Genomic DNA, 14,881 nt, shown 5'->3' on the forward strand with positions numbered 1-14,881 from the left:
AAGGCTGTATTTCTAATAGACACTAAGACCATAAGATGGAAACAAAAATCTATGAAATAAGCATTGAGGAGATGCATTCACGCAATGAAAAAAGTAAACTGAGGGCAGCATTTTTGGTGCAAGCAAGGCAGAACCACAAATATACTGCACTGCATCAAGTTTCTGGTGATCATTAGCTTTAGCTAGTAGTCTGAGTTAGCTCTGAAAATGTGAGTTTGTTTTTCTAAATCCACCCATCTCTTCTCTCCCCATTGCAGGGCAGAACTAAGAGCTTCTTGATTTGCTCTTCCCTCCCTTCCCTTCTCACCCTCCCCCTCATGTCCGCAGGAGACCAGGCTTCATTGCTTTGACTGTTTGCAGAATGGCTAGTTTATGGTGCTGACATTATGCTTTTTGGTTATAGGACAAAGTCCCTGTCCCAAGGAGCTACCTCCCAAGGAGTTGTGGGAACACAATACAAGTAATCACGGGAGAGATAAGGAAAGCAGTGTGACTCTGTGCAAAAGGGAAAGGAGAGAAGGACAGCTCCCCAGGTCCCAGCAAATAAGTCTGTATATTGGTAGGACAGATGTTTATTTCTTCCCTCTCCTCTTCTTTCTCTCACATGCACACAAACATGCTCATTTAATGATTGCAGGCAAACACAAGCATAGGCTTTCTTGTAGCACCAAACAGAAAGAAGAGGCTGATTATGAGGGTGATATTGCTATACCTTCAGCTATAGCAAAGGGAATACTGAGAGCTGCTGGAAAAATAAATTGCTTTTTTACATCAAAGTTCTGTTATATTGAAAATGTCCCACTATGCGAATTCCTCTGTGAAAAGAAAGCTAGAATGGCTGAGGCTGGTTTTAGCTCTGGTAAACTCTAAAGAACTGAGGCCTTCCAGAATTCAAGTGCTGAGATGGATTGCAGAGTGAGAAGGATTACATTAAAAAAAAAAAAGCAAAGAAACCCACTTTCAATCTAACACATTTCAATTACTGAAATTATTTAGTATTGGACCTTAATTTCTTTAAGCTTCTTACTTTGACAAGAAGTTACTGCACACCAAAAGATTTAGAGCATATAGGATCCCTCCTGCAATGACTTTGTGTTCACTGGTAATACAGGGAGGGAGCTTTCCATGCCACCTCATCACTGGGAAATCCACTGGAAAAGAATCATTTTTCAGACCTAACTCTCCACAGCAGAAGTGAGATCAGCCTCTATGTATGTATTTTGAGTGTGTAGTTAATGAGCAGAATTAATTGCATTAGTCTTCTAAAGGCCTCATCTTTCCCAACCTTGAATTCACACTTTAATGATATTTTATGATGTGAAGTCTTCTGATCTTGAATAACACCATACTTTAGAAAAAAATTCCTCCTATTATCATTCTCACTGTCAGAGAATAACTAGATGCTCAAGACAGTTTTGCCAGGGAGAAAAAATTGGGGAAGTGATGATAAAAATAAATTATCAGTGTGGGTGCCCCACTTTGCCTCCTTGATTATGTCCCTGTAATGAAAGAGATGTTGGGATTCTGTTGGGAGCTCACAGGATCCTGTGCTTGTGCAAACGCTTCCTTAGGAAGCAGAGCTGAGTATCAAGGGTCAAGATAAACTGTATGGATTCAAGAGATGAGAGAGATAAGACTCATCCATGGCTGGGCCACCAGCAGTGAGGATTCTCCCTGTGGCAGTGGAGAGGGGCTGAACAGCAGGCTGACATCCAACTGGCGGGATCCCCACTTCAAGTGAGCCTCTCCTCTGCCTTTTGCCTCATCCTGCTTACAACACCGTGCTCTGCAGAAACAACTGGCATGGCAGATCCATCCTGATTGCTCCCAGATTTCTGCCTAAGAAGAGGATGTTTGCTATTATCATACAGTAATTCAGTCTTTTGAAATTCCAGTTCTTTGAGGCTAAAGTGCTTTCAGCTCAAACCCTCACTCTGAGCCTCTTTTGGAAGCTCCCCATCTAAGGAGCCCTGTCAGGCTGGATGATTGTTAGACCAGATTTCAGTGCAGTGTTCTGAAAATCCAGCATGTGCTTTGCTAAATCAGGGTACCTTTGCACAGCTCTTACATTCAAGGCCAGCTGAGCCCCAGAGCTCCAGGTGAAGACCCAGGAGAAAACCAAATTTGTGACAAGTCCAGGTTGAATGAGGCTTTGAGCAACCTGGTCTAGTGGAAGGTGTCCCTGCCCACAGGAGGGAGGCTGGAACTTAGTGGTCTTTAAAGTACCTTCCAACCCAAACCATTCTGTGATTCTATGGTTCTATGACAAAGCAGAGTTCCTTGCATTCCCTGGCGACCTTGCAAGACTACTCAACACCTTCTTTGTTCCAATGAAAAGGTGTGCAGTCTTTTCAGCCAGCTGGCGATTCATAAAAGGGTTCCGTGTGGCAGCCCCTCTGTCTCACACCAGGAGATGTGCAGGGCAGTCATTCTGCTCACAGCCAGGCAAAGGACAGGAGAACATGGCTGCAGAGAGCAGACTGCTGCTGCTGCCCCAGTGTGACACTGAGTCATCTGCAAGCCACCTAGGAAGGAGGTGCATGCAGATGTGTGTCCCAGAAGCTCCTGTTCTCATGGCTGCCTAGTGGTCTGTACCACTTAGTAGGTCTCATCAGACATCTTTAGGCTGAAGATGGGAAGATCCCCATATCCTTTTGTTTATTAGTTCCTAATTTGCTCAGTAAAAGGATGTTTCAGGCTTGGGCTACAGTCAAGACAAAACACAGTTTGCTGGACATTGTGATTTAAGGTCAAGAATACCCAGAGCATAGTAGAACAGGTGATGACCAGGGATGCAGTGAAAGAGGAATGCTGGCAGGAAGCAAGGAGGAGAGTCCAACTGCAGCTTGGGCAAAAGCAAAAAGAAAAAGTATGGCAGGCTCCTGTCATCCAGGCCTGCAGAGCTCCCACTTCCGACAGTGCCAGCAAGGAGAAGAGCATGTCTCACAGCTGTGAAAAGCCATGCCCCTTCCATTTGGAAATATCAGTGCATCTCCTTGCTGTAGCACAGAGATTGGTTTCAGAGAGACATCCCAGTGTCTCATAGTATAAAATATTTTGTTGAGATATTTTTGCATTTTATAGATTACTGGAGCAGTTAATATCTTCACCTGAGCTCAAAACCATCTGGAAACAGGGGAAAAAACAAGCAAAGTTACAGCTGCATTTTATCCTGTATCTGCAAAAAAAGTGTTCAGAGGAAATTGAAGATGTGAGAAAGGTTCATCTCACTACTGACAGCGGAAGCCTCTGAGGCATTTCAGGTGCTTTATAGCTTTCAATTTACTCAAGCAAGAAAAGTTAACAATAAAACCATAGCATGGAAATGTTAAAAGTGCCAAACTCCACATAAAAACGAGCAGGAGAGAAATCAACACAGCAAGGCATATGGGGAACTCACATAAGCTTGCTGTTCCTGCTGCAATACTTGTTCTAACCAGATGAAGATGAGACACAAACATGCATTGAAAACTGGAAAGCTGAAATTTATTTGTCATTTAATCACCTAAATCACTAATCTTCATAGAGATGTCCAGTGAACCTACAGCACACTCTCAAAACCAATTCAAGATACCAAAGGCATCAATGGCAGCATTGGCTGTTCTGAGGTATCAATGAAAGCCAAGCTGGACTCCTCAGGGACAGGCTGTGACTGCACTCCTGGTGCAGGCTGGAGCACAGCTTTGCAGTGGTGAAGGTGGTGATTTGGTGAGTATGCAGCTTACAAGCCACTGGGGTGCCAAGAAAGGGGAGATTTCTGGTCTCCACAAACATATACTTCTCTCTTTTGGCTTGATAGGGCCCTTGCATAGTTCAGGAGTGCTTCACTATGCATGTGAAATAAAGTGGTGAATGAGGTGCCTCTGACAAGTGGATAGAACTCTTCCCCAAAAGCAATACATTCAATTTAGTAGGGAGAAACAGGACACAATTCCTGCCTGTATTTATGAGAAACATTATCTGAAAATGGGTACAGGTTATTACTGGTTACCATGCAAAACCAAGTCCAGAATGTAGAGAATATTTTTTTCCCACACAAGGACAGGATTTGGGAATTAAACACGATCTTGGAAGAAACAGGGTAGCTGCAAATACACTCTCTAGAGCAGTGTTCTCCACACTTTCAGATGTGCTTCATACAAAGTTGTACATTGCCTTTACTGCTCACCTAGAAACAACCCTGGAGAACCTTGAAGGAACACCATGCCCCAGTCCAGGGTGCTGGTTGACAGTGGCACATGAGCCAGTGTGTGCCCCGGTAGCCAAGAAGGCCAATGGCATTCTGGCCTGTATCAGCAATAGTGTGGCCAGCAGGACCAAGGCTGGGATTGTCCCCCTGTGTAGTGGTGCCATGCTTTATTGTATTTCTGTATGTTCTTTGTACCTCAGTGGTTCGTCTCTATTTCCCTTATTCCCAGTTGGTCTACCCCCAAATCCAAGCTGCTCCCTTGGTGCTCCTAATATGGTTATTCCCCTCCCTTTGTTCTGGCACCTTCCCCGCCACCCGCCAATCATCCCTCCTGGAGTTCCAGACAGTTCTGTGCCTGTCACCCAAGTCTTCCCTAATTACCCTTATGTGGTCACTGTCAATCCCCCGAGACCCTGCCTCCTTTAATACCTCCCCTTTGGAAATCCCCTAAAACCTTGACGCCCCATTGGGGCATGTGACCCCTCTCCCCCCACCCACCAAGACCATTGGACCCGGTGTAGGTCCTCCCCCTCCAGCGCCCCCCCCAAATCCTCCTATTGGTCCCTAGTCGGGCCACGCCCCCTGTTAGCCCCCTTTATAAGATGTTGCAACCCCTCAGTTCTTGGTTGGTTGTGGTGGATGGTCTTCGAGGAGGGCTGGGATTGTATCCCCTGGCAAGCTTCTTTGCTACTTTTTATCTTTCCCCTCATGGAGGGCTGCTGACAACCACAGGGCCTGAAGCCTTTGCTCCCCTGGGTAGGGCAGAGGCTTCAGAGGAGCAGCTTCAAAGCCCCGTGCCTCCGGCTGCTCCCCACTCCTGCCGCACACCGCTGGAGCTAACGTGGGCAGTGGACAGCAGCGGTCACTGCAACACCCCGTACTCAGCACTAGTGAGGCTTCTTATGTCCAGTTTTGGGCCCCTCACTTCAAGACAGACATTGAGATGCTGGAGCATGTCTGGAGAAGGATGGCAGAGCTGGTGAAGGGTCTAGAAAACATGTCTTATGAGGAGCAGCTGAGGGAACTGGGCTTGTTTAGTCTGGAGGAGAGGAGCCTCAGTGGGGACCTCACTGCTCTCTAAAACTATCTGAAAGGTTGTAGTGAGGTGGCGGTCAGTCTCTTCTGCCATTTTCAGGTGGAAGGACAAGAAGAAATAGCCTTAAGTTGAGGCAAAGGAGGTTCAGACTATAAATCAGAAAAAAAATTTCACTGGAAGTGTGTTTGGCATCAGAAGAAATTGCTCGGAGAAGTGGAATCACCACTTCTAGAAGTGTTCAAGAGGTGTGTGGATGTGGCACTTGGGGGTATGGTTTACGGGTGATTCTGATGGTGCTGGATTGACAGTTGAACAAGATGATCTCTTGCAACCTTGATGATTCCGTGGCTTGTGACCCCACTGGAGCAGCCTGTTCCTGAAGGACCGCACAGTGTGGAAAGGAGACACACTGGAGCAGTTTGTGAAGAACTGCAGCCTGTGGGAAGGACTGAGGTTGGAAAAATTCGTGGGGGACTGTCTCCTGTGGGAGGGATCTCATGTTGGACAAGGGGAAAAGCGTGAGGAGCTGTCCCCCTGAGGAAAAGGAGCATCAGAGACAATGTGTGATGTACTAACTGTAACCTCTTCTCCCCATTCCGCTGATGGGAAGGAGGCAGAGAATTCTGTATTAAGTCCAGGAAGAAGAGAGGGGCAGCGGGGGAAGATGTTTTTAAGATTTGGTTTTATTTCTCATCATCCTATTCTTATTTAATTGGTAATGAATTAAGTTAATTTTTCCCCAAGTTGAGTCTGGTTTGCCTTTGAAAGTAATTAGTGAGTGATTCCCCCCTGTCCTTATTGATCACAAGCCTTTTATTATATTTTTCCTCCCATGTCCAGCTGAGGAGACAAAGATATAGAATGGCCTTGGTGGGTACCTGGCATCCACTACAGCTCTTTTATTTGGCATGGGAGCAGGTTGGTTGAGCAAAATCTGGACAGGAACCAAAGGTCAGGTCCCTCAACTCCCTAGGACTGGTGTTGCCAGCACTGGTGTTCCAGGTATGCTGCACAAGCCAGAAGCCTGTTTGTGCTTTCAGACACTTAAAATCTTTGCAACAGTATTAATTTCTTTGGGTTTCCCAATAAGATAGAGCACCAAGGACAAGTCAAACAGCAAAGCATGAACTATTTTATATCTCCCCACTTTCTATTACTAAAAGAGCATGAGAAACACTTGAGGGCAGTTTGCAGAGTGCATCTACCATCCAATATGACAAGTAGGTTAATTGGAATGAAGGAAAATGTGACCCTTGACTACAACTGCCCCTTCAGGGTATTGAGTTTAGTGTTGTTGTTATTGTGTTCTGCAGCGTTGTGAGGCAAAACACAGTGACGGGCTCTTCTCAAGCACAGGAGCTGTTCTTAACAAATGGAGCTGCACTGAGTGACTTGGATTAGATTTGACTAAATCTTGCCTCAAGAAATCTTTCCCTAGAAAATCCTGTAGCACTCACAAATATTTTAGGAGTGACAATGCTGGGTGTCCAGCTCAGCGGAAAAGCACACGGGCTATAAGGGTGCACTATGATAGGCATCTTGCAAGCAGGAGAATGTGAGGATCACCTGCCATTTCTGTTGCTGGCTGTGTGTGCAAAGGAATCAGCTCAGTGACTTTGTGTGAATGTTGAGATGGGGAAATAGTTGTCTTTGGGTTTGGTTTTGTTTGGGTTTTTTTCCAAAGAGGAAGAAGGCAGCAAGAAAATATGTGCAAATTTGTGTTAAAGAATGGTGATTTTTAGTCTCATTCTCTTGGATGTTCTGCTCTGTTGAATGCCAGATAGACTCTATGGAAATTCGGACAGGAAGAGTTGAGATTACGCACATACAAATTAGAGCTCGCTACAGCTCGGTGTTAAAAGCTATTGATAACATGGATAGAGCTTATTCTCCTAAACTGGCCCACCAGTTTCTATGGGACTCTTCCATGGAATCAGGTTTTGAAGAAGGAATTGAGTTGTACTCACAGCACTGGGATTTCCTGGGTGCCTATCCTGGAAGCATGTGAAGATGCCAGCAAACACAGGGCAGATTTGGCTCCCTGGCTGATGTCCTATCCTTTCCTCTCCTCTTCCCCCAAGCAGCACCAGCCAGAGGAGGGCTGAGCTGACAGAGGAGGATGTGGAGTGGTGGGATCCTGCTGTCCTTGCCCCAAGAGCTGAGCAAGATCAACTTGGTCTTGTCACTGAGGCCTGTTCTTGGCTGTCCATTGAAGACCACTGCAAACCACATCCCAGCTTTGGAAGGAGCATGTGCCTGGAAATGTCCTCCTGAGGCAAAGGGTCTGGGCAAAAGCACAGCTGTGGACAGAAGGGCCGCATGCAAGGTCATAACACTCCCAAGAAAAGATCAAAATGTGGGAAATGGTAAGAAAGGCAGTGTTAGCAAGAGGAATACAGAAAAATGTGGTCTGAGGAGATTCTGAAGTCAGCTGGGATGTATATACCATCTAGATCTGGAACTGCTGGCAGGATTTTTTTTCTAGGTAAAGGCTATTTTTAGCTGGGGGATGTGAAAGGTAGTAGGGTATGAAATAAAGAAATATGGTCTCAAGAGTAAGGCATAGGCAAAGCTGAAAAATATGTTGCAAATAGAAATCAATATAACTTACACCTTCTTTTTCCATATTGTACCTGCTATAGTAATCCTCAGCTAAAACTGGAAAAACAGATTGCTCATCCCTGCATAGGAGATACCAGGAAAAAAGGCAGAAAAGAATTCTCTCTGAAATAAGAATACTCATAAAGACCTGAGATCTGAACTTCAAAAGAGGCACATTGTCCTTGCTCTCTCTCCTTGTCCCAAAACAGGATTAACCCAAACCACAAGTTTTTATACATCCATACCCATATTAGCTGTATAATTTCACTTTATATTGAATTTCTTCCATTGGTCCAATTTTACATGTGTCACTGACCTCACTGGGAGCAGAACTGGTACATTGCCTTGTACTATCTGAACAATAAGCAATAAAAACATAAATGTTCCTTAGAGCCAAATCTGTTCTCTGGCAGCAGAGAAAAGTTTCAAAACTCTCCAAAAGATGAATTATTAAATGAGATGAAAGTGTCTTTCAAACTGTGGTAGAGGTTGACCTGTGACTTAGTGAACAGTGATTTGAATATTTTGAATTTTCTGAACATTTTTTACACTTCTTTGCATTTCTTTGGGTTTCATAAGCCACTCCACTGAAGGGTAAAATTGCAGGGGAATATTAGCAAAAGCACCAAGGGCTCCTAGGCATTTACTTTCTCTTGGAATCTTCTCAGAGATACCTGTCTTACATCAATGTAGGTCTTAGGAAAACAGGGGGTCAGTTTTGACACCTCCACAGAGGACGGTGAGTTTAAAAGCACAGTCTGATCAGCTGTTCCTATTGCTGGTGTGGGTTACCTGTTCTGCCCTGCTGTAACTGGTTGTTACTCCTTTCCTGGCTGCTGGCCACCTCTGGGGCCCACCAACTCAGCTCTGCTGGTGTGGCTTTGCCAGGTCACCCTCTGCACGAATGATCTGTTGAATGATCCCCTTTGCCTCTATGAAGAACAAACTGCAAAGAAAACCCAAGCCCTGTATAGTAGGATCAGGCTTTTACATTTTAATGACATTAAGAAGAATGATTAAACCAGAAGAACTAACTTGGCAGCAATGTCGGAAGGTGACTGGAATAAAATACTGAATTTGGATGGCAAGTACTCCACTCAGCTTGTCTGCCTGGGATCCTACATATTGTGGATCCTACTTGTGAACTAGGTCTTGAACCAGTTTCTGTATGTGCCTCAGCATCAGTTTGCAAATACATCTCTGGGAGCTTTCCTACCTCACTGTTCCAAGAAGCAGGGGTTTTTTGGATTGATATTTGCAGCATACAGAGTGACTGGAAAAAAAAGATCAAAATAAGCTGACTTTTTGCTAGTACATGAAGAAAGTAGAAAGAAAAAAGTTATTGTTCTTAGATAGACCTGAAAGTCATAGCATTTTACAGATAAAGAAATACTTGGAAACACATTAGGACTATGATATTCCAGCTGAGACATGGAAATAACTTGTCTTGTTGGTGCTCATTTTCAGACAACAGAAATGAAATCATGTCTCCAGCATGGAAAGGTCAGCCAACAAGATTTTGTTAAACTCATCAAACTGTGCTCCCCACTGAGTAGCTGTCACTGGCGTGGACTAAAGTAACAGAGGGGCTGAAGGTGTTTTCACCCAAACAGCACAACGTGGCCAGAATAGAAGCTGAGAAAAAATGCATTGATCTTTTTATTTCTTGTGTACTGAGAAGTAGGATTCCCTAGATGCAACTTAGCACATATCTTTCTTTCCTCCCCCATCTTTTATCTGGCAAAATAACACTTAATGGCTTTAGAAAGAAACCACTGTTCCAGCCAGCATCACCTGGCAGTAACAAGATGCAAGAAAGTTCTCCAAGTTTTGAGTTCAATATTTTTACTGAGCAATAAAATATAAGTCAATTTGACTGTTCTCCTGAAACCAAGAAGAAAAGAATATTCTGTAGAAAATTGTGTAAGGAGATCCTTATGCATTTCGAAACTGGTTCAAAGCTACAACCATAATTTTCGCAGCATCCACAGATTAGATGACATTTACAACAGTTTTTAATTAAATTTACTTAATTTAGATATTTATCAGCCAGAATCCATTGGCACACTTTCTTCCATCCTTCTTAAAGGTTAAATGAGCAATATGTGTAATGAGGTCTTTAAGGGAATACAAATTGTGTCAGCCTCAAATTATCCCCAAAGCCAGTACTGCGCTGGAGGACTTGTCGAGCACTGGCAGAGGGGAAGGTGCCTCCTGCTCACTCTGCTGACACCAGAGTGCAGTGTACGACCTTCACACTGGCTGCTCCTGCCCAGGTTGGAGCCTGTGGTGTGATCACAGCACAGAATTATCTGGCTACAGGATCTGTTCACAGTTCCAGCCTCTCACAAATACCACTCTTACAGCTGCTTTCAGGGGTCTTAAAGATACTGTGAGGTAGTGGCTGAGGAAAGTTTTCTTAAAGACTCCTCAGGAGACACCGAGCTGGGACAAGACCTTCTGAAGTGTGGCAAAGTGCGGGGAATGAAAGAGTAGTGCAAGCCCAGCTGGCTGCGGACACCCTTTGCATCTCTGGAACAGCTGAAATGCTTTGCTGAGGATTGAGGGGGAAGGAGAGCAAGGAAGGTAATGTCTCTCTTCATCCCCAAGATGAGCACCCACAACCTTCTTCCTCTACATTAGAGCTGCGCTCTGTGCCTGCATCGACCCTGCCATTCAGTATGGCACTACTGCACCTTTCAAAAAGTGTTTGGTGAAGCATGTCTTGGAAAGAACATGATCACAAGCCAGCACGAAGCAGAATGAAATGCACTATGAAAAGGGCAATTACAGTGAAACTACATATGAGAGTTGCAGATGGACGCAATATGTAGTTGAATGACTAACAAGGAAACACAGTAGATGGCCTCCTAACAGCACATGGACCATATGGTATAGCAAAACTTGGGGAATCGTTCTCATCAACGTGGCAGTTTTATGAACGCCAAGGTAAAAAAACACATAAGCTTTTTTGAAAATCTCAGTGAGTATCTCATCTCAAACTGACAGATTTCTTCAAAGCTAGCCTTATGGGTTCAGATAATTCAGTGCTGAATATGCTGACAATAAGACAGAACAGAAGACTCCAGTTAAAGTCCGCACAAGATGGTAGAACTCTCTTAAATTCAGCATCAATGAATTCACTAAATCTGGCATCAGCACCGCTTAGAGGTAGGTCAAGCTATCTCCACATTAGTTTTTAATTCTTCAAACAATTTGGTGGTAATAAATTGCATCTAACAACACAGAATACTTAATTACCCAATATGCTAGAAATAATCAGCCTTGATTCTTGCTGTCCAACTATGTATTGCAATTGTGCAGGAATGGTCTTCACCACAGGTAACTCATGTACCAGTTGTTGTAAACAAATACCCAGATAATCTGGACTGTCAGATACCAGGGAAAATGGGCCTGAATGTGGGGGAATTAGGGGCAAAGAATGACTGGGGAAAAGGGGCTCAGTGGTGAACTTCCTTTTGCATTATCCCATCAATGTCATCGTTGTTATTACTGCTACTACTACTACTACTTACTACTACTAGTATTAAATATCAACTGGTGGTTGGTCATCTGGTGCTTTATCTGGGTCCTCCAGCACAAAACATCTTCAGGAATGCCTGGTTTCCCATCTGATTCAGATGCCTCCACTTGGGCTTGCAAAATAATTACATTTGGTCCTGACCATATGTCTGCCAGAGTCTTTGTGTGTTACTGTCTGACAGTGGAGGTCTCGGGTTGTATTGGTAGCTTCTTGTCAAAAACTGACTAAAAGATAAAAACTGTATCCTTGTGATGGGGTAAGCAACAGTACCAAGCATTTAGTCTTTGCTTGGTTTGTCACTTGTCTTTGGCAGTGTCAAAACCACTGCTCTGAAGGCTGAGGTCCGGAGCTCATTGTGTTTGTCTTATTTGATCCTGATTATCTTAAACAATCTGACAAGACACTGGGAAATGGAAACATGACATTTATTATTCTGCAGAATGAAGGATTTTATGTTCTAGTGTATTTTTGGCAAAATAGAGCAAGGATTTAGCAGACATCTCTTAAGCAATATGCTAACTTATTTCTTTCTGTCCAAACCGTAAGCTATATGACAGCTGCCTTTCTAATGAGAAAAATGCAGTAATCATTACTTACATATAGTGGTTGGCAACAGTTTTTTGAATTTCTGGTGAGCATAACTCTCTGATCTGTTTTTCTTGTGGTAGTTTACATACAGTTTCTAAAGTTTGCATTGTTAGTCATACCTATATTTAGAACTTCCATTAGCGATGACTCAAGAGAAGCAGAAAAAAAGTAAAGATATGCCTGTAAAGCTCAGTAGTGATGAGTAAAAAATGATGTCCTGAATTTCATTCTGTGGCAATGCACGTCTTGAATTCAAATTGGAATTAATTTAAGCAGTCAAAAATGTTTTTAAAATAATTGACAGTGCAGAGAAACTAATTTCTAAGCTGATTTTTACACATCGAATTTTGCTTTAATTGCTGTAAATGCTTTCTTTCCCTGATTAAAAAGGTGCTAAGGGTAGCTTAAGGCAAATGTATTCAGTTATTTACTTTAAGTAAAGAGCTCTGATTGCATTTGCCAGGTAGAAGGGGTGGATGGGGAATATTGGTTTAACTTTTCATCAAAGAAGGGACAGTTAGTCAAAGAATCATAGAAAAGAATCATGGTGGCGTAGGAAGACCAGGAAGCTTCATGCTGACTGGGACCTTTGCCATTGCAATCCCAAATAGCACAGCAACGTTCAGTTTGAATGATCTGATGAAAATGGATTTGTATGGTGGCAGCAAAGAAACTGCAGGCAGCATGGCATGGCCAGGTTTGGTTGGCCTGAGCCCCAGTTCACTGGGTGAAATCGAGTGCCCCTTATAGAAAACTCTCTGTGCTCATTTTTGCCTTCCCTTGCCTGGGTAGAACAGCACCCTGGTCCTCCTGTGTGATGTCTCCTTGCAGTAATGTTGGCTGTCCTGTCAACAGCTGTGACCTTGCACAAATAAGCAATACATGGGTGGCTTAAGAAGAAGTTGCAAAGATCTCTCTTACAGATTCACAGTCTTCATGCAGCCATCTGCATCTTTCAGCTTCTGGGGTATTTCATATTAATAAAGTGTACAGAGCAGGCTTTTGTGCAGGAACAAGAGAATAAAAAATACTGTGAAAAGACCAGAACAAGTGAGGAGAATAAAGAGTAATACTGTGAAAAATACTATGTTTTCATCATTTGTATCGTAGATAAATGTAGTTAGTATGTGGGTTATGTAAGACATTGGCCTAATTCTGCCCTCATCTTTCTTCCAGTGATGCCCTTTGACTTACCTTTTAAAGGTGAAAATGCGAAGTTTTGGCTAATTTCCTAAAGAGGACTTCTACATTATTTTGAGGGTGAGATGCTGCCCAGAATTAATTGAATCAGTTGGATACTGCAGGGTCACTCCTAGACATATTTCACAAGAAAAGATTAATTTATAGTTGGTGCAAATTAGTGCAGCTTGAGTAGAGTCAATTGAATTACTCTTGCTCAGTTCAGGCCTTGTAGTCAGATTGCCTCTGGAATATGAAGTATATCTTGTCTACTATCAGCTAAGAAGCTAATTTAATCTTTCTAAGTGATAAAAGAGGGGCCAAGCCTTCCTTCCATAAGGTAAGATAAATGAATATGTATTTTAGAGGAACACTGAGGAACATTTAAATGAAAAAAACCAATCCTGGAGAAGATGTCATGTCACCGATATAAGGGCAAAAAGGCATCTGCTCAGAGAGCTGACACCCCAGGAGCAGATAAGGAGGTAGTGGCCAGCAATATTTGGCACTTGGCTTCAGTCACAGAGAAGAGATGCAACAGGGGCCATTGACTCCTCTCTCAACAGAGAACTTCTGAGAGTGGGAAGAAGGAGTTCAGCAGATCCCTGACATGCTTCCGATGTGCTGATGCACAGCGGTGCCAGACCCAGCTGCCTTGTTTTGACCCAGGAAAGTGTTTTTAGAAGGATGTGCTACCAGCTTCATTGGCAATTTGTTCACTCAGATAGTTCAGTTTTCAAACACTCTTCTCACAGCTGAGGATGCTGAGTAGACTTGCAAAAACTCACAGTTTCTGTGAGATGTTTGAAAATTAACCTCTGCTAATTTACTGAGATATCTCTGTAGCACATGTATCAAAGCACCTGGAGATAGGAGTAGTCATTGTCCATCTACCCATCAGGAAATTCAGTGTTAAAGTGGAACCAAAAGGCTGCATACCGGTATACCCACAAATACAGACACATATCAATGATGCATAGCTGGAAAGTCGCAGCTTTGGATGTATTTTGCTATTCCAGTAGAAAAATTAATATTCTAGGGTACATGACTATACTTTCCAGAATATTTTCCTGATCATCTCAAATTTCCTGAAGGTTAGGTTTTAGTGTAATATCAGAGCTATTCACCAAGTGCTCTTTGGGAGGGCTGTGTGGCAGTAACATAGATGGAAAATATTTTCCCTCATATTAAGTATAACATTGCTGTCTGGAGATTATTAATTACTTCTGATTTTTTAATGTTTATTTCACTGAGACAAATGAATGGAAAATGAAATAGCTCCTTGTTATAATTTAGTATGTAACTTCAGAAAAAAAAGCAGCATTTGCCTGTATTTTGAAAAGGCTTAAAGACTAGCCCAGTATGGTGCATTTGCCAGAAAATGGAACACAAAATAAAAACGCAAAGAGAAGAAGATGCTAGAAATTATTTCCTAACAACTAACTCATCTGCAGGAAGCACAGTGTGGGCCAAAGTGGTTCTCTGTTTTCTTCATGAAGAAAAATCTTGCTATTGTTAATTAGATCCAAATGCCTGAGTTTTGATATGTTACATTGCTATTTAACAAAGGAAGGAATTTCGTGAAATCTCTTCCCAAATAAATAATTCTGAACAGAAACTTAATGCCAATATCAAAGTTGCTTCTGCTTATGGTCAGAAGTATTCATTTCTTGTGAAAACGCTGTAGGGTGTTGCCAATGTTGATGAATTTCAGATTTTGATTCCAAGATCCAAGCACTGACTA

This window comes from Corvus cornix, chromosome 1, assembly GCF_000738735.6.
Source record: "Corvus cornix cornix isolate S_Up_H32 chromosome 1, ASM73873v5, whole genome shotgun sequence".
Lineage (NCBI taxonomy): Eukaryota > Metazoa > Chordata > Aves > Passeriformes > Corvidae > Corvus > Corvus cornix.